At 38.6% G+C, this 24761-nt stretch overlaps 1 long non-coding RNA gene across 2 annotated transcripts in view; it reads left to right on the top strand.

Moving 5' to 3' along the window:
* The first annotated feature begins 6681 nt into the window (after positions 1-6681).
* LOC140529257 (uncharacterized) overlaps positions 6682-24761 on the top strand; it is a 287201-nt gene continuing 269121 nt past the window's right edge. For both annotated transcript variants that reach the window (XR_011975472.1, XR_011975471.1), the window contains exon 1: positions 6682-7245. This is a non-coding gene — a long non-coding RNA (uncharacterized lncRNA). The remainder of the gene's footprint in view (positions 7246-24761) is intronic.

Genomic DNA, 24761 nt, shown 5'->3' with positions numbered 1-24761 from the left:
AGCTTTCTGGTTTGCTTGTGAACAAAGATAGTTCAAAAGAATGAACTTAGATCCTGATGTCTTTTCTCTTCATAGGCATCCATGTATAAGTCACTCAAAGGAACACAGAAAGACAGATGACAGGAAGCCCAAGCTTCAAGGCAATTGAAAATCAACAAATAACTATTTGTTAATGAAGAATCAGACAGTCCCTTCCCATGAGGAACTTAAAATCTACTTGGGGTGACTGCTTATATAAATAAATAAATAAATATGCATTCTATATACATATATATGCATTCATAAACCCATACCCACAAGGAGAAAACAGTTAGCAAAACTGCATATTTTAACTTGCTAATTTGTGCAGTTCTGTATTACTCTGCTAGGTTTCCAACTCTCCAAATTCTGTAGTCTTCACAAGCCACTCAACTCCATTTTGAATATGCAGCCCATTTCAGTGGGGTAAAAGTAGGCATGGAACAGATAATTGTAATCCAGAACTGAGATTATTGGGGATAAAAGAAAGTGACATGGGGGTAAACAGCAGCCACAAGATCATAGAGAAGATGGAGCGGACTTTAATAGAGGAAAGAGAACCCCAAATGGTGGCAGATGGTAGGGATTGTAATTGACAGGTTGCAAAAGATATGCCAGTTCTTTCTCTGAGAACTCTGCGAGTGCAGAAGACAATAGAGACTGAAAACGGTTAGGGCTGAGTTACTATGATTTATAGGGTGTTTGCCTTTTTGCACTGATGTCCCTAATCCCCAGCATCCCCAAGGATTTCCAAGTCAGGGGGTTCATTGGAGATGCTGCTTCAGGGGGAAAATGGGCTCAAGGGAGGGGCATTATGGAAATTGTTTGGGATGGTCATAGAGCCCTAGGGAGTGGCAGCCCCAGGGCTGGGTGAGGAAGAAGATTACTTGGAAGTTGTTTCCTCCACTGTCAGGTGGAAACCTGTCAGTGGAGGAAACATGCCCCATTGAATGCACTTGGGGCAAAACCCTGGCTGACTTATGTAAGTTCCTGTCTGCCTCTTAATAGGAAATTTTTCTTCTTATGGAATAGAAATCCTATAGGTAATTTCCATGCATTTTCCCTAGTTCTATTCTCTGGGGCCAAAGAGAACAAGGTGAATGCCCTTTTCTACATGTTTTTCCTTTAAATATTTGAAGAAAGTTATCATGTTCCCATTAAGTCTTTTTTTCTTCAGTCTGAATAATTCTAAAAGCAGTCATATGTAAATTAGCTACTGGGAAACAATGTATCATTGCAATCCAGGTGACATAATTCTTGACTGTTCAAATTAGTCTAGAAAGTACTCATCCAGAATCATCCAGATGCTCTCTGTCATTATCTCCTCCACATGAAGAGGTAGCCCTTCTCTTGCAAAGGCAAACCTCTCTATATACACAAGTGTCCCAGTAGATTGTCCCTTTTATCATTCTCATTCTCACTTATCTTTAATCTGTTGATTGAATAGTTCTTTTCCTACTAACTGCTTCCTTATTGCTTACAAACATGCCCATGTCTCAAGAAACCCTCATTTGATCCATCTGTCTTCATAAGATATCATCCCATCTGTCGCCTCTCTTTATTTTTAAGTTGAGAAGTCTATCTACAGTGAATGTTTTCACTCTCTTTGAACTCTCAACTTTCAGGCTGGTTTCTGACCTCTTCATTCAATTGAAACTACTCTCTCCAAAGTTACCAATGATCTCTTAATTGAGATGTTATTCATGAGACTGTGTTTAGTAAATCTAGTAATATGGATTTAGGAAATGGTGATGCTTGCATGAAAGTGTGTGTAATAATACTGCTGAGCTCTTCTCTGGTGGTATATAATACCTCCCTGATTCTACTCCTTTGCTCATACCATTCTCTCCACTTGTAATGTCTCAGCCCCCATCTTCATCTCTGTGCCTAAAATCTTGCCTGTTCTTCAAAGTGTACCTTTATTGCTGCCCCCCTCTTTAAAGCCTTCACTTATCATTCTGGGTAGAAAAGGGGCTAAAACTAGAGTAACTGTCTATCCCCAGTGAAAACCCTTACTGTGACATCTATTAATCATCTGAGGAATAAAAAAATGAAAGGGTTCATAAAAATCACACAATCCTAAGTTTGGAAGGGAGTATATACCAAGATGACATTTCTAGCTTGATTTATTGTTGAATACAACTAATATTCTAGAGGTGCCCAATTATTTTTGTTGTAGTAATAACTGAAATGCATTACTGCAGAATAAAAGAATGCATGCTTATTGGCATAAACTTTATTTTGGGAAAAATGGATAAATGTATCTTTCAGTATTAAGAGGAAGAAATCCTTAGAAAGTTATCCAGTCTTTACTTGAAGACCTGTAGTGAGGAGAAACCCACTACCTCCTGAGGCAGTCCATTCTATTTTTGGATAGCTCTCATTCTTAAGAAGGTCTAAAACTGGTGTTAGAGAATCTCTCTTGATAAGAGGAACTGGGTATAATTTTGTGAGTGCTACTAAAAAATATCCTTCTGATGCATTACTCCACTTAGGGAAATCCTGGGAATGTCCTGATTCTAAAAAGGTGCTGGGAGCCAGTGTTTAAAGTATCCATTCAATCCAATTTAATCAAGTGAACATTTATTAAAGTTCTACTATATACAAGGCTTTGAGGGTGGTGGGAGTGAGGGGTGGATACAAAGACAAAAAAAGCCAAATAATTTCTATACTCAAGAAACATCCTTTCTACTGGGAAGCCCAGCATATACAAAGAAAAGTAAACACAAGGTAATTTGAGGAGGCGGAGAGCACTTACAACTAGAAAATTAGGGAAGGCTGTAGGAGATGGCAGCTGACCTGCACCTTGAAGAAGTCTAAGTCTTTTGATAAGCTGATGTCAAATGGATCAGAACAGGCCTCTAACCTGGATTGGTCAGAGTCACACAGAACAGGCCAAAAGCAGGTAGGTGTGTCAGGACATGAACAAAAGTTTAATTTCAAAGTGAGGAAACACTTGCAAGTGGAAGAACCCTGTCCTGAGAAGGAGGGTTAACATGCTGGGGCAAGGAAGTGCTTTATATACAGAAGTGGATTGGACCATGATATAATTATTCCTAGCCATTCTTATGGCAGGCTGGTGTGTGGCAAATGCAGGCATTCCTGGATCCTATGGGAACAGTCTTCAAGTTGACTATCTCACAGACCAAACAGAATCAGAGTTAACATGTTGGGAACAGGAATGTCGTATTGGTTCAGTTTACAAGCACAGGAATTCAGGAATTGTTAGCATGTGAAGGGGTGTGATGGATGGCTCTTAGGTCTCTAGGAAATAGGGGGCAGTGAACACCTGGTGCTGGCCAAAGCAATACACTTTGCTAGAGGGTGACATCATCCAGAGCACAAAGCATTGTTGTTATGCTAAGTTTTGGGCTGTTTATTGGGCCTTAGCTCTGGAAAACAGGGTGTTGCCAAATATCTTGACACTGAAGAAAGGAAGAAATACATTTCAGACATGGGGGACATACTTTACAAAGACACAAAGGTGCTAGATATAATGCCAAGATCTGGGAAAAGTAACTAGAAGAGTTTGGCTGGAGTGTAGGGAAATATATGAGTAGTTGACTAGAACCAGACCCTTCAGGGTGAGTCAACAGAGATTGGTGAATGAAAAATTCTATTTGAAAAGAAAAAAAAACTAATATGTATCTCCCAAGACCCACAGAAAGAGAAGTAGGGTTATCAAAGAATATCCTTAAGAAGGAGCAACTGCCACCATGACAGAATTGACATGAGTTAATATCTAAGACTTGTGAAAAGGCATTAGAACAGCATATCAATATTTTGCTGGTATATACAGGAGAAAACTTGAATGCCATATTGCTCAATTAATGGCCACAAAATAAAAATATTTAAAAAGGAATCTGAAAAAATAAAGGCATATCAGAAATGCTAGATTCCTTTAACCAGCAACTTAAGGAAAAAAATTAAAAGGTTAATGTGATATAAGGAGTTAAAACAGCACTAAGGGCAAAATCATCCATTTCAATCAGATATCATTTCAGTACAGAGGCTTGAGAAGTAAAGCAATTAGAGGCAAGGGAGACAGAACTCCCCCAAAATGCCCCACCCCCAGCCAAAAAGAGGAGAATGTGGGAAATTTCTGGTTGTATAGATGGTTGCATGAAATGCATAACTAAATATATAACTAAAATCCAAGTTGGATTAAATAAAGAAACAGAAAGTTTGAGCACCATTAAAATAATGGTTGAAGAGTTATATCAAGGGAGGTGACTGAAATTCTAGTTTCTGTGAAAAAATTGGAAAGTGGAAGGGGTGAATAAAAACATTAATTACTGACTTAAACACTTCATAGTGGAATATGCATTACTAGCAAAATACCTTATTGGCTTCCTCTCAGACCTAAGTCTTTGTTAAATTTTTGTAATAGAAAGTATTATATACGTATCATCAAATACTAGTGGTCCATCAAATATAGATCAGTTATGTGTTTAAGTACTTTAGAAAAATATTTATTGCTCAAATCATTGAAATATTTTACAAATGCTTACAAAAATCAATAAATTGGTTAAGGAGCAAAAAAGGGTTTGCTAAAAGTTCCAGGGTATAACAAAAGCAAGAAATTAATGACTAGTGGCTGAATATACAGTAACCTATATGCGGTTTTTGTTGATTGTTGTGTGAAGTCTTTAACTCAGTTCGGCTCATTCATATTCTGTAATTTAAAAACTAGACTCATATATAGTGATAATGGTAGAGTATTTGATATCCACATGGAAAACTGTTCTACATTTAAAATGTTACCAGCACAGTAATGTCAAGAACACATGAAATATGATATGTTTTCAGGTACAGAGTTTAAGACCACTATGGTTCTTCTTAGCTTTAATACCATTATGATCTCTCCCAAATAGCACAAAGTGCGTTTTCCAAATTACAAAAGTCAAAACATTTTATTAGTTACTTAATACACTGATACTTAATACTTCATACAATAATATACTTAATATATTACTTACATTGGTGATATCAAACTATATGATTCCACTCAAAAACAAATCAAATGATTCATTTCATAGAATCTTTCTCCACAGATAGCAAAATATTATTTGGTCTAGATAACTGTAAAATTCTTAATGCATTTCAAAGAAAGGCAGTGATTGAAGGCTATGAAGTTAAATCCAGAAGTCACATTGAACCAATGATGAAGATGACACCTACAAGAATCTTGATGTTCTCCAGACAAAATGCACTGAGTATAAAGATATTATGGAAAAGATGGAGGCTGGATACATTAAGAGACTTACTGGCATCCAAAAATCAAAGATAAGTGGAATAACATGTTTAAAGCTATTAACAACTGTGTAATAACAGTTTTAACATAGACTTTTGCAACTGTAAAATGAACCATATGGAAAGTATCATAATAAAAACCTGTACAATATTGATGAAACAAAGCTCATTACTTAAGGTGGCTATAGAATAGATATTTCTATATACTTATCCCCCAAAAGGAAGAGTATTGACAGATATTCTTAGAGTGCATAATAAAGAGATCTGAAATCTGATGAAATAACTTAAAAACAAGTAAACATTATATACGCACATACATATTATAGGTACATATGTGTGTGCTCAAACACCTTCACATATAAACAACATTCTTCTGTCTGCTCCTAAATTGACTTCTTTCTCCACCATGACTCTCTCCTTCCTTTCAGCTTTCTTTTATGTGTTCTTTTCCCCCAAAAGAATGTAAATTTCTTGAGGGGAGGGACCCACTTTCTTTTTGCCTGTATTTGTATCCCCAGTTTCTGTTATGGCCAGAAACTCTGAGAGTCTTTCCCCCCAGACTGATTCTTTTGGCAAGTCAAACTAGGCCATCTTTTGCCTCATTTCTTACCTAGCCTTAATCACTGAATGGGTGTTGCCTGACAAATTGAGGCCTGGGAGAGACCTTAGCTGGAAAGGGCCAACGTCTCCCATTGCATCCCAGGCTATCATTAGTTATCCTGACCTATGTCTTGCCACTGGACTCCAATGACTTTGGAGCAGACAGTGAGGCTGATGACGTTGGCTAACCCTGTTTCACTTAAATCCAATTCACTTGCAAGTCAAGATATCACCCTCCTGATGTCCTCGGTCCTCTTTGAAAATGAAGAACGAGCAACAACAATTTGTATTCCCAGGGCTTAGCTCAGTGCCTGGTAAATAGTAAGTAATTACCTACTAAATGTTTGTTGACTTAATTTGTCCCAGATCTATCTGAATTCCATTCAAAAAGTTGAGAGAATGACATAAGAATTTAATAGCTTACATTTATATACTTGGAATTTAGCAAAGCACTTTATACACATCTTATTTAATCATTTGTTTAGGGCTGTGTTTCATTTGTCTCCTTTCTTTTCCTTTCCTTGTTTCATTGACAATATCTAATAACAGCTGAGCACACCGTGGATCCTTAATAAATTCTTTCCGACCTGTTGATTCAGAAGTCAGCTAGAAGCAATTTAAATGAAAAGTTCTGCTATAGCTTTGGTACTGAATTATCAGGGAACTAATTTCAAGTCTCAGTCTCGCTATTTGCAGTTGGTAAGCAGCACCAAGTCCTAGCTTAGCTTAGATGAGTTATATGAGTTAAATTGTTTAGAATGGGGAATGCTGGAGTGAGTTCGTGTGTGTGTGTGTGTGCGTGTGTGTGTGTGTGTGTGTGAAAATGGTATTTGAATCAGACATTGGCATCTGCCCCTCCTCCCACCCCTCCCCCGCCATGCTTTTGCTCTCCTCCTCCATCAGCTTCGTTATCCAAGGAAAGGAAATGTGACTCTCGTCGAGGGAGGGGAAGGACCAAGTTCAAGGCTTAGGTTCCGAGTTCTGAGATTGATTGTCACACCTCCAGGTCCCAGGGACAGTCTGCAGAATAGCTTACTGACGTATGGTGGTGGGAAGCTTAATTGATGTTTACAAACTGCTTCAAGATCCAGATACTAGGGGTGCTGGTGAAGTGAATTCCAATTTGGCAGCAAATAAACGTGGGTTGGGCACATGGAAAAGTGCCAAATGGGTTAGCTTAGAATCAAATCTGGAGCTACTCTGAGAATGCCCTAAATAGCAGCTGGAGAAGACCGCCACTCCGCTTCAACTGCAGAAAGGGCTGCGGCGGAGGCAACTGTCTCTTTCCCTCTCCTCTTCCCGCTCCCCGCCCCGGCCCCGCCCGCTCCCTCCACCCCACTCCCAAGATCAGAGCAAGTTTTTCAGGCTGAAAAGGTAATTCAAAGCAGATCGCCTAGCAGGAACAACACCCACTCCGATGCTGGGGAATGGCGCGAACGGGGGTGGGTTGGGGAGGAGAGCATGACCGTCCAGCTGTGGCCCGGGCAGCCCTCGGACTATGGACATAAAAGGGAAGCTGATTTTTACGTCCTCTAGAAGGACACAGACGAAATGGATCGGGGGGCGGGGGTAGAATAGAGGAGGGATAGGGGAGAGGGCCAGGATCTGAAACCCTAGGTTTGCTTTGGATGCTGATGAATCAGCGGCCTCCAGAGAGAGGCTCCTTCTCTGGGATAGAAGGTTGCTGACTCTTTCCCCTCCTTTTCCAAAACAGTGAACTTTAGCTCAGTCAGCAGGGTCTGGAAAGCGTGAGCAATGCTTTCAGGAGGACACTGACTTAGCTAAAATTAGTGCGGGGTAATCGTCCCGATTTTGTGTTGCCCAGTGGGTGGAGAGGGGATGATTCCGACCCCTTCCTCCCTCTCCCTCTCTTCTCTTCTCCCAACACACATACCTGGTCCATTTCTAGCAGCGTCAGCAAAGAGTGCCCCCTGTGCGCTCGTAACTGTCCCTGTGAAGTGGAGGGTTGGGGCGGGGGGGGGGGGGGGGGGGGTCGGATGTAGGTGGTGTCCAATCATTTGTTTGGTTCGGGGGAAGGGAGGTGTTTGTGATTCTTTTTTGGAGATGGATAAATTCTTTGAGGGCTGGGATTCTCTTCTGGTTGCTTTTGTATCCCTATCTCCTGGTAAGGAGAAGGTGCTTAAGAAAAAACACTCATTGGGCAAAGATCAAGCCTGGTTCCAAGGGACCAATGATGGAGCACTGCTATCCATCTCCTGACCGAGTGATTAGGGCTGTTTATGCAGACCGAGACACATACACACACTTTTGAACACGGCCAATATAGGGATTTGTTTTGCTTGGCTATACTTATTCATTATAAGGATCTTGTTTTTCCTTTTCCTTGTCCAATGTGGGAAGGGAGATGGGAAGGAGAAAAAAAATAGTAAATGATTGACAATTGAAAAAAACAAGCCCATTGATATACATTTGATGTGTTGAGGCTTTACAATGTTTTAGATGAGATAGAGAAACCATACCTGGGCTAGCCCAGTTGAAGAAAAGTTGAAAGTCTAGGTGCTGCAGAGGATACTGGGATATCCTCTGGACCTGGAGTCAGGCAGACTCCCACTTCAGGCACTTACTAGCGGTGTGATCTTAGGTAAGTTACTTAACTCCTATTTTTCTCAATTTCCTCATCTATAAAATAAGAATAATAGTGAGCATCTGTTTCCCAGGATTGTTGTGGAGATAAAAGGATATAATGTTTGCAAAGTATTATATGAATGCAAGTTACTGTTATTACTTAATTGTGCTAATGAGAACTTCAATAAGATTCATTACAAATAAACCTAAGGAAAAAGGACTGTAAGAGTAAGAAAGAAAGTATGATATGATTAAGGAGGCATGGTTTTGGTTAAAAAATGGTTTGGCAATATTCAAAATAGATATGTTCTGGAGAAATATGGAGAAATAGAAGGTAATTTTAATCAGCACCTTGGACAGTGTGGGGGAACACAGTAGGTGCTTGATAAATACTAGTTATTTAGTTGATTGAAATCAAAGGGGTGGGAGCCCAGCAGATTATATTTTCATTGAAACTCTGATGTCATTAGGAAGATTTTGAAGGTTTATAGCACATGTGGTAAATACTTACTCAGCTGGAATCTTGTCATTAGTCAATGAGCTCCTATTGTCCTCGACAGCCCTCTCTTCTGCAGTCTGATGATTCCTTAAATACCAAGCTGAGATATGATCTGCTTGTGAAAGATGAACATGTATTCCTAACAAAAAGTCAAGAAACTATTTTGGAGCAGAGGTGCTAAATATCTGACTCTTCTAGAGGAACCATTCTGATTGAGAGCAGTAGGGAGAGAGACAAAGACATGAAAAAAATCATTAGGACAGCTACGTGGGAATTAAAATGTATTTGTATATGCACAAGTCACAGCTAAAGACAGACTATCAGGGAAGAAAAATGAGTTCAATGACCAACAGATAAAGTCTCACTTAAACCAACAAAAGATCATTTTTTTTTTTTTTACAGAAATACAAATGTGGTTCATAAATTAATTTGTTAATGGTCTGTCTCTGCCACAGAACTGAAGTATTCATGGAAACAATGCACAAAACTAGACAAAGGATGGGATAAATAATATTCAGAAAAGCAATTTATCCTTTCAGCATGCTGTGAAGTAGGGAGATGAGTTATAAGACATGAAGAGAAATTTCTTTCATAGGGAAAAATTAATTCAAGATCATTTCAGAATCTCATCCTTATGTTTGTCTACCAAGTGGAAGAACCAGAAGCCTTTTCTATATTGGCTTTGGCTAATGTCGGTCAACCCTGACCAAATAATTGCAGAGTCATAGCAGCTCTAAAAAAACCAGAGAGCTCACACATGTTATCAAAACCACAGTTAACTCTAAGAATAAAATGAAATAAAAAATAAATCAAAGAGCTAACAATGGTTATAAGCAAAAAACTTTCTTTATTCTGTTGGAGGAGGGAACTAGACACATGTACCAGGGCTCCCTCTAGTAGGAGACCCACTTTAGGGTGGGCAAATCTCAATACATGTGCTGTGATTACACAGTGAGCTGTAGCCCTGACAATGATGGGTGACAGCAACAATCAGACAAGTTTGATTCATAGAAGGCCTTCATGACTGAAACATGGGTATTACAGGTACTTGTCTGAATTCAGAGACCATCTGATGCTGGTATAAAGCAATTCTGGGATTTGGCTGGGCTGAGATCATCCAGAGGGTGAGTGCAAAGGATTGTTGTTACATTAAGCTCAAGGCACAGCTTGCTTGCTGGACCTTAACTCTGGAAAACAAAGTATCTCCAAATAGTAAAAAAGAGGAGTAAAAAGAGAGAGTTGATCTTGGCATGGGGATCTTGACAGGGCCTACATGCCTAGGCAAACCCTCTAGAATAAAACACAATCTTTTGTGTGTTTTAGAACACTATGATGTTTACTTTTTTTGGTAGATTATTGTATATCATTTTTCCTTGTGTGGTACTTACTAGTTCATACTGTCCTGAGTAAAACTGAGGCTATTTGATATAACTTCATTTTCTCCCATCCTCTTCATTTAAAAATCTTTGGATATAATTGTACACTCTCTCCTTCCTTCTAGTTTCTGAAACAAAAGGTAAACCTTCATTCAATTGGTTGTCAAATGATGTTAAACCTTCCTCTTGCCAAGGCCAATCCCTCTACGCATCAATCATTCAACCGGTCAGCAAGCAGAGTGGTTACTATATTCCAGGTACTGAACTCAGCACAGGAAATACAAAGAAAGGACACCCACCCCATGGTCACTGCTCCTGAGGAGTTCACTTTTAATGGAGGAAGACAATGTGTAAATAACTAAGTGTATACACAATGAAAATGGATTTTTTTATAGGGAAAGGTTAAGAGTCAAGAAGGACCTTCTGCAGAAGGTGAGGTTTGAGATGAATTTTGAAGGAATCCAGAGAAGCTAAGAAGTAGAGGTGAGGAGGGAGAACATTCCAAGCATGAAAATTAGCATGTGTAAATATACAAAGTAAGGAGATGAATTGCTCTGTGTGAAGAATAGTAAGCAAAGAAAATCTTCTGGAGAATATAGGAGGGGAAGGGATCAAGGAGGTATGTTGAGGGGCTTGTCTTGGCAAGGAGAAGAGTCATCTCTTCATGTGAAATAGGAGTGAAGGAGGAGCTATTGGGAGAAGGCATCCAAGTGATGTGAGTGATGAGGAGGGGAGAAGAGGGAGTTCTCAGCAAGTGGCTTGAATTTTCTCTTCAGGGAAGGCTTATTACAGTTATATTGAGCTGAAATCTTCCTCTCTATAACATTTTATCAGTTGGACTTAGTTTGAAATCACTCATATGTGGAAGTCCTTGAAATATTTGAAGGTAGCTATTATGTTCCTACTTAGTGTTTCCTTTTTTCAGACTAAATATCCTCAGTTCCTTCAATTGTTTGTCAAATGATGTTATTTCTATACAAATCACTGTCCTGGCTGATTTCCTGTGGACACATTGTAATTAGTGTCTCTTTTAAATTGTGATTTCTAGAACTGAATACTGTTCCATGATAATTTGAGCAATACAGAGTACAAGTGGGACCATTATTTCTCTTGCTCTGGTGGATATTATACTTCTATTAAGACACTCTAAGATTACATATATGTATATGTATACATATGCATATATATAACATTTATGCCTAAATCTTGAATAATATTAGACTTTTAATCAACTAAAATCTTTCGATCTTTTTTCATGCTAACTTCTGTTGAGCCAAGAATGAAATGCCCCATTTCTCCACACTATTTTCTACTTGCAAAATGTTTTCCATAACTTGAGTTTGCTTTCTTCTTAATATAACCTGATTTTGCTTTTTTCTTAATTCAAATTCATCTTATTAGATAATGGCCTGTGACACTAGCTACTTAAGATCTTTTAGGAACCTGATTTTCTCATCCAGTAAGTTACCCCACTGAGCTTCTGGATAGCCACACATTTGTTAAACATGCCATAAAGGTCTTGATAAAAGTTTTTGATTTAAAAAAAGCTGACTAGGACTAGGAATAGAGGCTTGTAGTATGATAGCTCTCTCCAGGATGAAAGACACTGATCAATTAACCAACCCTCATTTTTCTTGTCATTCACTTAATAGTTTATCTAACTGTACAACCACCTAGACTACACTTTTCCACCTTGTCTCCAAGGATATTGCTTTGTTAAATGCTTGGTTAAAATTCAGAAACATTATATCTGTAGCATTTCATTGACTTTTTGGTTAAATTACTGTGTCAAAAATGGAAATGAAGTTAATTTTTCATGGACTGTTCATAGTCAACTTGACTTCTTCCTTTTTAAGGGTTCATAAATAAATGCTTTTCAAAATAAGGTGTTGTGGAATTTTGCTAAATGTGAGTATCAGATTCACTGATCTGTAGTTTCTATAATCTATCTTTTTACTTTTTTAAAAAAATTGAGATAATGCTTTCCCATTTCCCATATTTTGCCACATTTCCATGACTCCTCAAAGATGACCAGCAATAGTATTATGATCATATCTCCTAGGTGTTTAAATAACTTTGAATTAATTTTGTCTGATCTTGAACTCATTGAAAGAACAGTGAGGTACTTGCTCTGAAGCTTGCATTTCACTTTTTCCATGTGAAGGGGAGAATGTCAATCAAGTGGTTGCTGGTTTTCACAAAGGGTCTATCTGGATTTGTCCCTGTGTTTTGGGATTGTCTCCTGGATAAGGGATATTTTATCTTATGAACATTTCCTCCACAGCTATAGATATAGAGTCACCTCCCCCCATCCCTCCACCCTGACCACAGCATCATAAAGCAAAATCTCCTAAATGCTATTGGTTCGGGGTTAAAGGGCATAAAAGATACATAAGTTGCTTACTTGGCCCAGTGGTTACATCACTTAACAAAAATATGGCCAAATTTGGATTTCTGTCAAGATGGTAATGAAGAAGCCTCCTCTGACTGCCTGTTTTTGGCAGATTGGATAGATTTATGGAATTTTAGAGTACAATTAAAATTCTTTGCTGATCCCTCAGTTGGCAATAATTGTACTCTCCCATTCCCCCACTCATCCTGTACTATTTTGTAATATAGTTATCTGTATACATGCCATGGACCCCATTAGACTGTGACCTCCATGGAAGCAGGGACCATACCTATCTTATCTAAACTTCTTATCTTCTCCAGCACAGTGTTTTGTCACAGCAGGATTTAAATATTTGTTGCATAGAATGGGAGGAAGTAGGTCATAAATACCTAGAGCACAGAATGGACTAAGAAAAGAGGCAGAATTAGTCATGAAAGGAAACTTATCTCTAGCAGAGGTGGAGAGTTTATTTGTACAAAGGGATTTCATTCATTTGTTCATTCGTTCATTCATTCTTTCCATAGTCATTTAACAAATATTAATTAAACATATTCTTTGTGCTAATATTGTGGTAGGATATGCAGATGAAAATGAAAACAGCCTTTCCCTCAAGGAGCTTACCTTCTACTGAGGGAAACATGTAGAGACATATGAAATACATATAAAGTAAATACAAAGTTATTTCTAGGGGGAGAGCGCTAGCTACTAAGGAGGAAGAGCCTAGGTCTTGTGCAAGAGATTATAGCTGAGCTGACCTTCAAGGAATGAGATTCTACAAGGTTTAAATGAGGAAGGGAAACATTCCAGGCATGGTAGACATGGGCATAAGAGATGGGATGTTGTGTATTGTGTAGAGGGAATAGTAGGTAAACCAGTTTGGTTGGCATATAGAGTAATGACAATATACTTGGACAAGAGTGTTGTGAAGTGCTTAAATACCCAAAGAGAAGATTGTGTTTTATTCTAGAGGGGAGTTGAACCTCTGTTTTTTTTTTTTTTTTTTTGAGCATGGAAGTGGCATAATGAAGACTGTGATTTGGGAATATTCCTTTGGTAACTGTGAGAAGGATGGATGGGAGGAGGGAGAGAATGGACATAGTGAGCTCAAGCAGGAGTCTATTGCAATTGTTTAGATGATGAGTGAAAAGAGTGAGAACCAGATTGTTTGGGGAAGAGGGGCGAATAGGACTGATGTGAGAGATATTGTGAGAAAAGCAGTTAGAATCAGGGATTAGTCCTAGCTAAAGTGGAGGGCACTATATATCCCATCTCCACCCTCCTGTCCCTTACCAAATAGATTGAACTAATTTCCAAGATACCAAAATTTTTAGGGATTGGCTGGTCATTTCTATTCCTACTCCTCCCCCCAAGTATTCATATTGCCCCAAAGTCTACCAGACAAAGGTGCAATTATACCTTGTGTCATCTGATTGTTGGCACTATGTCATGATCAGTAGTTGAGTGGGGCAAGTTCAAGAGAGGCCTGGAACTGAGCCAGACTGCTGACATATGCATTTTCCCCAAGCATTCAAGACTCTTCACAATCTGATAGTACCCAATGATAGAGTGGAAAATGTTCCGTATTTGGAAGAGGTGGGTTCAATATGAGTTCTGTCATTGTGTGACCTTGGGCAAGTTGCTTGATTTCTGCGGAATTCAGTTTCTTTACCTGTAAAATGAAGAGGATAGACTAGATAATCTCTAAAATCCTTTGGAGCTATAAATCTTATGGTCCTGCCTTTTCTGCTTTATTTCATATTACGTACATTCTTGTTCCTCTATTAAACTGTGAGTAAGATGAGGACAGGGACTGTGTCTTATCTAAACTTTCATTTTCTTATGGAGCCTAAGCCTGTATTCTACGTACAGTGAATATGGTAAATAGTTGAATGAAAAATTATGAACTTGACTAGCACAGCAAGAGAAAATAGCACTTTATAAATATAGAAGAAAAATCTAGTTCCCTGAATGCAGAGGGCAAAGCTGAGATCAGAGACTGGATTTTCAGGCCAACAAGAAGGGTACAGAGTTTGAAAAGGCAATTCAGGGTCAGAGATCAAGTAGAGTTGGAGTATATAGGTTTGGTAGTGGTCAGGATCCAGAAATTCAGTCTAGGCAAGGGAGTACGTGCAGAAGCATAATCTTTTTATTACTTAGTTAAGGGACAGTAGTTAAGTGTTCAATGTAAGCACAGGATCACAGATAGAGAATAGGTTCTGTGTTGGGAAACCAGATACAATAAGGGAGTCCAGTATGGGCTGAGGTGGGGTCATCTAACCGCACAACCTGGATATGGCAATGGATCACAGGACAGGAGCTATTTGCCTTATTTTAAAATTCATCTTGGTGCAGATAAGCAGAACTGGAAGGGATATCTTGCTTCCAGAGTGAGGAAGGCAGAACTCCAAACATACCTGTGGCTGGTGAATCTAGCAGATGGAGAGCTAGATCTTCTTGGAAGTTCTTAGAGTTCTGACATTGGGGGAAAATATAATTTTCCTTTTGTTTCCTGGCATTTGATTTAGGTGAGAAGTGAAAGGGAATGGTTTAATGCATTTTCTAGTGTTTTGCTCCTTTGACCTGTTAGGAGTCACTCCCAACTATTCCCTTGGTAGTATTTGGTTGGTAATTTTTTTTTTTTTTTGCTTTTCAGTCATTTCAGTCATGTCCAACTCATTGTGATCACATTTGGGATTCTCTTGGCAAAGATACTGGATACCATTTCCCTCTCCAGTTCATTTTACAGATGAGGAAACTGCAAACAGGGTTAAGAGACTTACCCAGGGTCACACAGCTAGTGAGTGCCTGAGACCAGATTTGAATTTAGAAAGGTGAATCTTCCCAATTCCAGGGCTGGCACTATGCTACCTAGACACTCCTGGCAACTGGTACTGTTTAACTATTTGACTTGGGAAGGTAATAGTAGATTAATGTGGGTCCCTATGGCTTTGGAGTCAAGAGACTTGTATTTAAATCCAGCCATTTATGTTTTTTTCCTTTATGACTTGAAAACCTTCTTGGGCTTTTGTTTCTTTGGTTATAAGATGAGGTGGTTGGATTAGATGGTCTCTGAGGTCTCTTCTAGCTGCAAATCTATTTTATCTATGAAAATAGTCCTTGGACAGTTCAGAAATGTTCTCCAAATGGGTCAGGGTTTTGAGGCAGTGACTTTTCACTAAAAGGTGGGGTGGACCCTTCCTGCTTCAGTACTGTGGTTACCAATAAGCCTCATTGAATAGAAAGGGGGAGGTAGATTTTTGTTGATTGAATGGGGTTCAGTTTCTCTTCATTCCAAATAAACTTCTCTCTTCTGGCTAGTTTTTTTGGGCCTCTCTTGCCTTATGGCCTACCATAAAAAAGTAACAGCACCCTGATCTTGCTAACTATCTTGAATCTGCTTCAACCTATAGTTGTGGCCAGGAGAAGAAGTCTGGCTTTGCCACTTCTTTTATTTCTCTCTTTCTCTGTCTCTCTGTCTGTCTCTCTCTGTCTCTCTGTCTCTGTCTCTCTCTCCCTCTCCCTCCTTCCCTCCCCTCACCTCTCTGATAGATGCTAGGAAGTTCATATGACTTCATATCTTGGTAGACATGTCTAACCTATTCTGAACCTGGAATAGATATTTATTGAATTCCATTATAATCCTCTCAACTGGAATAATTGTATGTTTAAATGCTTAGTTAGTATCACTGCTATTTTCACTATATAAGAGACAATTTGATAAAGTCGTATATTTGTTGTTAACTTCATCCATGTTCTTGATGATTCATTTGTTATATATTTTGTTTCCCATAAGAGTGCATGTACTTCTCCTCTCTTTAGAGCAAAATTATGCCTTTGTTTTGTGGGATTTAGCTTTTAGGTTCTCAATGTCCAAGGCTTAAAGATAAAAAAAAAAGAGATGGTTCCTAACATGTTTAGGGTACAGTTGACTCAAAAGCTAGTGAAAGTAGTGGGAGGTTCCTCCCCTTTTAACAGACTGGTTAGAAGATCAGAGAAGGCATATGGTTGAGGAGGCATGCTTAATGTCACTTTCTGAAGTCCATCTTTCTTTCAGACTTACAGTCTGTATGTGAAGCATAATACTACTAAAAATAAATCACATTTATGTGGTACTTTCAGGTTTATTTAGCACTTTCCTTACAGCAACCTTGTAAGTGTGTACATATGTTTTTATTCTTATATTCCAATGAGGGAACTGAAGGTTTAAGAGTTAGAGTCATTTGTCTAGATCACACAGAGAGTATATAGGAGTTGGGATCAGAACCCAGATCTTCTTGCTCCAGAATCATTGCTTTTCACCACACTATCTCTCTACTTGGTTCTACATGGGGCACAGGGAAGGATTTACCAAAAATAGTCCCTTTCTTTGTGTACTGCTTAGGGAGCTATGACATTCTTACACGAAACAACTGGGAACAAACAAATAGCAGATAAACTGTAAAGATAAATGTTGGAGGAACCATAAAATAGGGAATAACCAGAACTGGTCAGAATTAGCCAAGAAAGTCTTCTTGGAGGAGCTGAGGCTGGAATCAGATCTTGAAGATGATGATGGACATGCACTGGGGAAGAAGAGGAAGGGAGTGTCTTTCACCACTTTCACCTTGATGGAGACATGGGTAGAGGACCCAGCAAAGACAATTATGGGAAACAAACCAACATGTGATCATGGAGTGATCATGGAGGAATTTGCTTGATTAGAGAGTATGATTTCATGATGAGAAGTGTGTAACAGTTTTCTAAAGCATGATACTAACTAGTTCTGAAGTGAAGACTTACACACCTTGAGGGACTGTGGTCCGATTCCATTGTGTTCATGGCCCTCTAAGAGGTGAGATAAACCAATCAGAGAGTGGGAATATGGACTGCATTTCTGTAAGAGCCAATCATTGGACTTGATCCCAATTCAGTTTCACCCATCCTTTTTTCCAACATTCCCTCCCTCCTTCCTTCCTCTACACTGTGCAAATAGCCAGTATTCCCAACCCCCTTCCTTTCTGATACTGTAAGGTCACTTGAGGAAATTATAAACTGCTACTCCAGATCATTTGATGACTTTGATACGTACTGCTCTGGTTCATAGCTACAACTGGTAAGCAGGAGCTTTACCTCTCACCTCTTTTCATCTGAGTGTGACAGACTGAGTGAATTTCTCACGATAATCAGGCATTGGTGGGTTGCAACATTCACCACGGCTCTGATTACATTACCTTCTCCCCCCAAACCCACCCCTCTTCCAAACTTCCTTACTTTTGTCGAGGATGCTGCCCTCTTCCTAGACACTAAGGATGTCATCTTGGGTGCCATATTTGGTGTCATATTTGACTCTTCATTTTCTCTCACTTCATGTATCTAATCAATTGCCAGATCTTGTTTCCATGTCCACAATATATCTTGCCTCTATCTCTCCTTTTCTCTACTCATGCAGCCATCACCATATTTCAACCTCTTATCTCCCTTTGCCCAGATTATTGCAATGATCTCCTACCTGGTCCCCTCATCTTAAGTCTTTGTCTCTAATCCATTGTCCACAGAACTGACAAACTGATTTTCCTAAACTACAGATCACTTTTCTATTCATTTAATGACAGTGACTCCCTGTTGATTTGGATAAAATTATTTCATCTATAGTACCATTTAAAATGTCTATTTCTATATGTTTTATAATGTATATAATTATTAATGTAGTAGTACATGTATATAATTTATAAGTAAATATACATATATTCAGGATGAATGCTTAAAAATTTTTTTTGATGGAGTTGTAAGGTCAAAAAAATATGGAAATCACTGTTCTAAAGAACCTTTTAGCTTCAGTCAAAGAAGCCTCGCTCTTCTGAACATCCTGGAGCCCTATTCTGTCCAGAAGAGCTTTGGGACTAGTAAGAAGCTGATGGCCATCTGGGTAGGGGTTATACAGAGGTGATCAGGAAGGAAGACATCTTTAGTGAGTCTTGGAACGCAATATTAGCAGCCAGAAAACTTTCATGAGCCAGTTCATAATTTGAGTCCAGCAGGGCTTATGTTTAATCCTTCATTAAATAGACAGCATGGTGTAGTAGAAAGACAGTGGATTTGGAATCAAAAGAGTTGGACTCATGTTCTGGATTTCCCATTTACTAGCTCTAGAGAAAATTTTTTTGTCACTTTGTGCCTCAGTTTCCATTTCTTTTAATGAAGAGGTTGAACTAGATAACCAATATGGTCCCTTCCATTCCTAACATTCTGTGATTCTAAACCTGTTTTTCTGAAGTAAGACCTATGGATTACTGCCAAAGTGAAGACATCATTGATTCAGCTAGTATTTATTGAATGTTTGGGTGGAAAACAACTCTAAATGGGAGAGGTTTTACTAATATTTCCCAAGGGATTAGCATTAAGAAACTTAAATTGGGGCAGGTGGTTCCAGATCATTTCCAAGGCAAGGCCCCTAAATAGAGGACAGCCTCCCCCCACCCAGGATTATGTGTCAGAGAAAGGCTTCTGCCACCCTGAAGGGGTAAACTGATTTTTCTAGTTCCAGAGAAAACTTTTCAGGTTGTCTGTCAAATGTCCACTTTGCTCCCTAGTTGTCTCTGGGGGCTTTGAATAGTTTATCTCATCGTGGACCCATGGCCCCAGCAGCCCACTGCAAGTATCCCTAGCTTATCGCCACTTTACATGGCTTCTCTAAGCAAATGGTGAGCCCTACTTGACTCAGGATGAGTGCTGTATTGATTATTAACTTTAGACAAACATCTGGTTTTCATTACACATGGTAGCAGACCAGAGAGGGGTGCTGTTCAGGGCAGTGCGGTCACTTAACAACCATCAGGACTAGCTATAAAGAAAATTTAACATATCCTGTAATTACAGTCTGCTCAGCAAAGAGGGGCTGGGGAATCTGCAGATCTGATTTCAGAACAGCAGAAAATGTTTATTGTATCTGTTCCACACATTTATTTACTCAGAGGTCGCAGGGGCCTTTTGAAATACAGGCCGCCCGGGCTCTATCTCTCTGCAAAAGAGAAGCACTTTCTTGTTTAAGTCAGGAAGCTTCAGGATGGCTCCAGCCGGGGATGGTCCTTTAATGCTTTTACAGGCTTTGGAATTTGGACTGATGGAAATGGATGGGTGGATCTTGCCTGAAATAAACAATTCTCACCCTCCACAGTGATATCCCCTTTTCATGCTATATCCTCCACTACTGCTCTCCACTGAGCCCTTCTGGCTGATTATTGGAATGACTTTATGAACACGGGCTCAAATCTCCACTCTTGACCTTTTGTGAGAAATCCTGGGAAGTCATGGCAGTGGATCCACCCTGGAAGGGAGAGGATGATGGTGACATATTTTTCCAGAAAAACTCCTGGAAGACTTCCCTACTTGAGTATATGACAGTATGGCATATGGGTATGTGACAGAATTAGGCTTTTTATTGCTTATATGGACATAATGATGTGGTAGGCACTAAACAAAGAAAATAAAATGGATGTCATCCCTGCCCTTTAGGAGCTGGTGCTAAGAACAGCAACATATGTTCAGAGAGGTTTGTAGGCAAGGAGAAATCAATCAGAAGCAATGGCGTTAGTTCTTCTCCTGAAGTTATAAATGCCTGATAAGCCTTTCTTGCTTTATAAAAGGAGCAAAAAAACCTAGTCCTCTGTATCCCTAGCAGTTAGTCTGTGAACTAGCACAAATTAACAACACATTGCTATCCATCTGTAAAACTTTTATTACCAATGATTCAAACTTATAAACTTAAAACAAATCTGACCTAATAGACAAGGTGAATTATATCCTTATTTGATGTGACTAATGAGAAAAGGTTGCAACTCTCAATTCATAGCATAGGGTGGAAGCTCCCAGTCACCCACTGGGTGGGAGGGCTGACTTGTTGTGTCTGCCTAAGAGGCATGACCCCAGAGTATGCTTATAATCTGTCACCAACCAGCAGGTGGTGGGAGCTATTAATTGTTTTAGTGGTCACACAATTATTTTAATTATTGTAGCTTTGTGTTTAAAGATTTATTCAATGTATTGTTCTGATTGACATAAATACATCACCACAATTAAACAACCATTTATTACATTGATGAAATGTAAAAGAATTTAACATTTTGTGGAAAAATACAAGGGATGCTGTAAAAAAAAAAAACCCAAGAGTAAATCACATGCCTCTTTCTAAGTCTGACAATAACACAAAGTCAAACTTGACTGGACCCTTGAAAGGAAGAAAGGATAAGTTTGTGTCTCAGTTACTGCTGATTATTTGAAAAGTGAGTACGCTGTTTAGCCTGGGTCAGAGGAGTGTTTGTCAAGACTTTAGTATGTGGAGATGTTTTGTTCATAAAAATATGAAGCCAAGAAACTTTTTTAAAGGTTCAAAGACAAAACAATTATTTTTCAAGGGTTAATCTTCTGAAATGAAATGTCAAGGTTTTAAAAAACATTATTTATTAGTTGAAAAATCATTTGTGAAGTTTTTATGGTTAGTCGGGCTTTTAGACTTGTCTTTGGGATCATAGGGAGGGACGTTAGTCATCTGTTCCAATTCTCTCATTTTATAGATACAGAAATTGAAAGACGCTCTGAGATATGATATGTGTTACCTAGTGTAGACAGGGAAGAGGTAACAGAGCTAGAATTTGACTTAATTTTAGGAAGAAATTATTTTGAAAATAATAAAAAATGAGAGGAAAGCAATCAGTTGGTGCTAGGCTCTGTTCCCAAAATGCAGCACAGCGCCTAACACATATTAGGCACTTAAGAAATGCTTGCTGATTGAATGCAGACTGACTTCTATACTGTCCAGCCACAACTTTCAGTTTAAAGATAGAAAAACTGGCAAGTGCTAACAAACAACAATAATGTTAATAATGATAACGAGCCTTTTTAATGTTCTTTAAGGTTTGGAGAGTACAATTACTATCTCCTTTGAGCCTCACAAGAGTCCTGCATAGTAGGTGCTCTTATTATCCCCATTATATAGATGAGGAAAGTGAGACGGGCAGTGATTCAGTGATTTACCCAAGAACATGCAGTCAATGGGCATTTGAGGCTGGATTTGAACTCTAGGTCTAACACTCTATCTGTTGAAATACTTAGCTGCCAACAGCAATTACAATGATTATTTCCAATTTCTATCAATTAAATTTCACATATACATTTCACATAACATTTATGTATCTATCTTCAAAATAATTTCTTAACAGATTCATACTTTAGAAGTGCATGAAAACAGATTGAAATTTTTTTCTCTCCTTATTAAGGAAACATATGTATTTGTGTGTCTATATGTATATAGATGTGTGTATGTGAATGTGTATACACACACACATTTGCCTAGATATTTAAATATGTTTATGTAGCTTTCATGAGACTGAATTTGAATTCAGTCTTCTAGGTTTAATGCTCCATCCATTGCGCCACCTGGCTGCCTAGGTGATAATGGCTTAGAACACTTTGAGCTAGAATTAACCTTCTAGGTGTTCTTTCCATCATACGAAATGGTTTCTTATTCTTAAGCTAGGGTGACATGGCAAGCTAATGTCACGGTTGTGATTAATACCAGGTTTTCTGATGCCCAGTCCAGCCCTTGACTTAACATGGATAATTTCAAGTATCAGACCTGGAATGCTTTCCCTCCTGTGCTCCTACTACTGATCTCTTGGGTTTCCTATGAGTCCCAACTAAAATCTCACCTTCTACCGGAAGCCTTTTCCTCTTAATTCTCGTGCCTTCCCTCTGTTAATTATTTCCTATTTATCCTGTATATAGTTTTCCTTGTTTATATTAGTTTGCATGTTGTATCCCCCTCTATAACATAAACTCCTTGTGGGCAGGTGCTATCTTTTGCCTCTTTTTGTATCCTTAGCATGTAGTCCAGCGTCTGGCAAATAGTAGATATTTAATAAATGTTTATTGATTGATGGTTGCCTCTGGAGGTGGGTAAAGTTGTGGTTTAGGGTGGCTATGTTCAATGCAGAGGCAATGCCATATACCTGGGAGAATAGGAGTGACTATGGGAAGGGGAAGGGTTCGCAAAGCTTTGAACTTCTCATCTATGAAGATAATGTTGAATTTCCTCCCTAACTAAATGAAGGAACCAACCCTTGTGCACTGGAGAAAGAGCTGGCTGAGCAGGGAGAGGACTTGAGGTCAAGTCTTGCCTTTGCTACTTATTACCTTTATGATCTGATTTATTATTTCATTTAATCCTCTAGATTGGGAATTTTTCACTTTTTTTTATGCTATGGACCTCTCTGGCAGTCTGATGAAGCCCATAGACCCCTTCTCAAATTACATTTTCAAATGCATGAAATAAAATCCAAAGGACTTTAAAAATCCCCAATTAATTTGAAATATAGTTATAAAAATATTTTAGAAAAAACCAAGTTCATGCATCCCAGGTTAATATCCCCTGCTCTAAGGTGACCCCTAAAGTTTCCTTCAGCTTCAAATCTGTGGATCTGATGCCTTATTCTTAAAAACTGAAGGAAATGGCATCCACCTGGGCCAGTTCCTTCATTTCTTAAGTAGCAGGTGGTTGATAGAACAATAACTCCATCAACAACAAAGTGATTTGCAAACACAAAAGTGTAAGAGGAACTTTTAGGGAAAGATGGTAAATATCATAATAACATGCTTTGGTAAGAGCAACTTAATCATTTCCTTTTTTATAGAAAGGCATTTTTTTTCTTTGAATGAATGGATCTGGTTTTAAGAAAAACAAAACAACTAAGAAGACTGAGGCTTCACTCTACCAAAGAGTTAATGATTTCACCGGCCAGTTGCCCCTTCCAATTTGGCTTGACATGAACGCAGCCCCTAAGTCTTGTGATTTGGGAACAATAGAAAATGCAGATGTCAATTACCCTCTTTTCATCCTCTTGCAGGTGATCGTGGGAGCTTGTGATGCTGTCTAGGGAAGCTTTGAGGAATCACACAAATATAATTTTAGCATGACCACTCTGATTTTGCATTTGAATCTCTCCCCCCTATCCCCCTGCCCAAGAATAGAGTCCAGCTATATGACACTTCGGAGTGCCATATAAATGTCAATTGGTGTGATTATTATCCCAACTGAATGTTAGAGTGTCACAAATACGTTTAGTGCCATCACTTTCTTGTTTGCATTATGATTAAGTTTTAATGTTTCTTCTGCCTGTGAACCAAATGTTTAGTTTACCCTTTCAAAGTTTTCTTTGATTATTCTGTGATCAATACTTTTCAATTACAGGAAGTATATATATATATTATATACATATATGGTTGTGTGTGTATGTACGCATATATACACATCTACCTATCCATTTGTATCTACAAGGTCCCTCGCATTATATCTTTGATCATTTTGATTGCTATTATCAGTCAAATTGTTTACCACAGAGATGATGTTTGCCTGTGTGCTATAGTGAAAGTGGATTTATTGAATAGAAAGAACTCCCTGTCTCCCTCACCTCATTCATATTCTTTTATTCTAGTAACTGATTCCTACTTAATCGTTTAATTAACCATAGAGTCAGCAGATTCCTTAGACTGTCATATAAATCCTTTCAAAATTTGGCTCTTACTAGTTTTCTCCAGTCAGTAGTTTTCAGAGTATATAATCTATATTCCAGCTCATCTGGACCAATACCTTTTCTCTAATTTTTTTTCCTACATTTTCTTCCCCTTTCCTAACCCCTTCTCCTCTCTACCCTGTGCCTACTTGGAATTTTCTCCTCTTGTATTTCTACTCCTTGAAATTCTTCTCTGCCTTCAAGACCTTTTACCTTTGCTGTGAAGCCTTCCTTGATCTTTTCAGATGAAAATACACTTTCCTCCTTTATATTTCTTATATGCTATCATATCAGTTGGACTTCTTTTGAATTTATCACATTCTGCCCTATATAAACAGAGCAGGGATTTTGTCTCTTGATCAGCCTGGCCTTGCTAATTGAAGCTATTTTGGTGGTGACTTTTAGGTCATGTGTGAATAGGAAGGAACTGAAGGGAATTTTTTCATTCTATGTCAAATAAAGAACTAAATTCACAGAGTGAGAGCTCAGAATCA

The sequence above is a fragment of the Notamacropus eugenii genome, chromosome 2 (assembly GCF_028372415.1).
Source record: "Notamacropus eugenii isolate mMacEug1 chromosome 2, mMacEug1.pri_v2, whole genome shotgun sequence".
NCBI classification, from domain to species: Eukaryota; Metazoa; Chordata; class Mammalia; order Diprotodontia; family Macropodidae; genus Notamacropus; species Notamacropus eugenii.
This window is presented reverse-complemented; position numbering and strand designations above follow the sequence as displayed.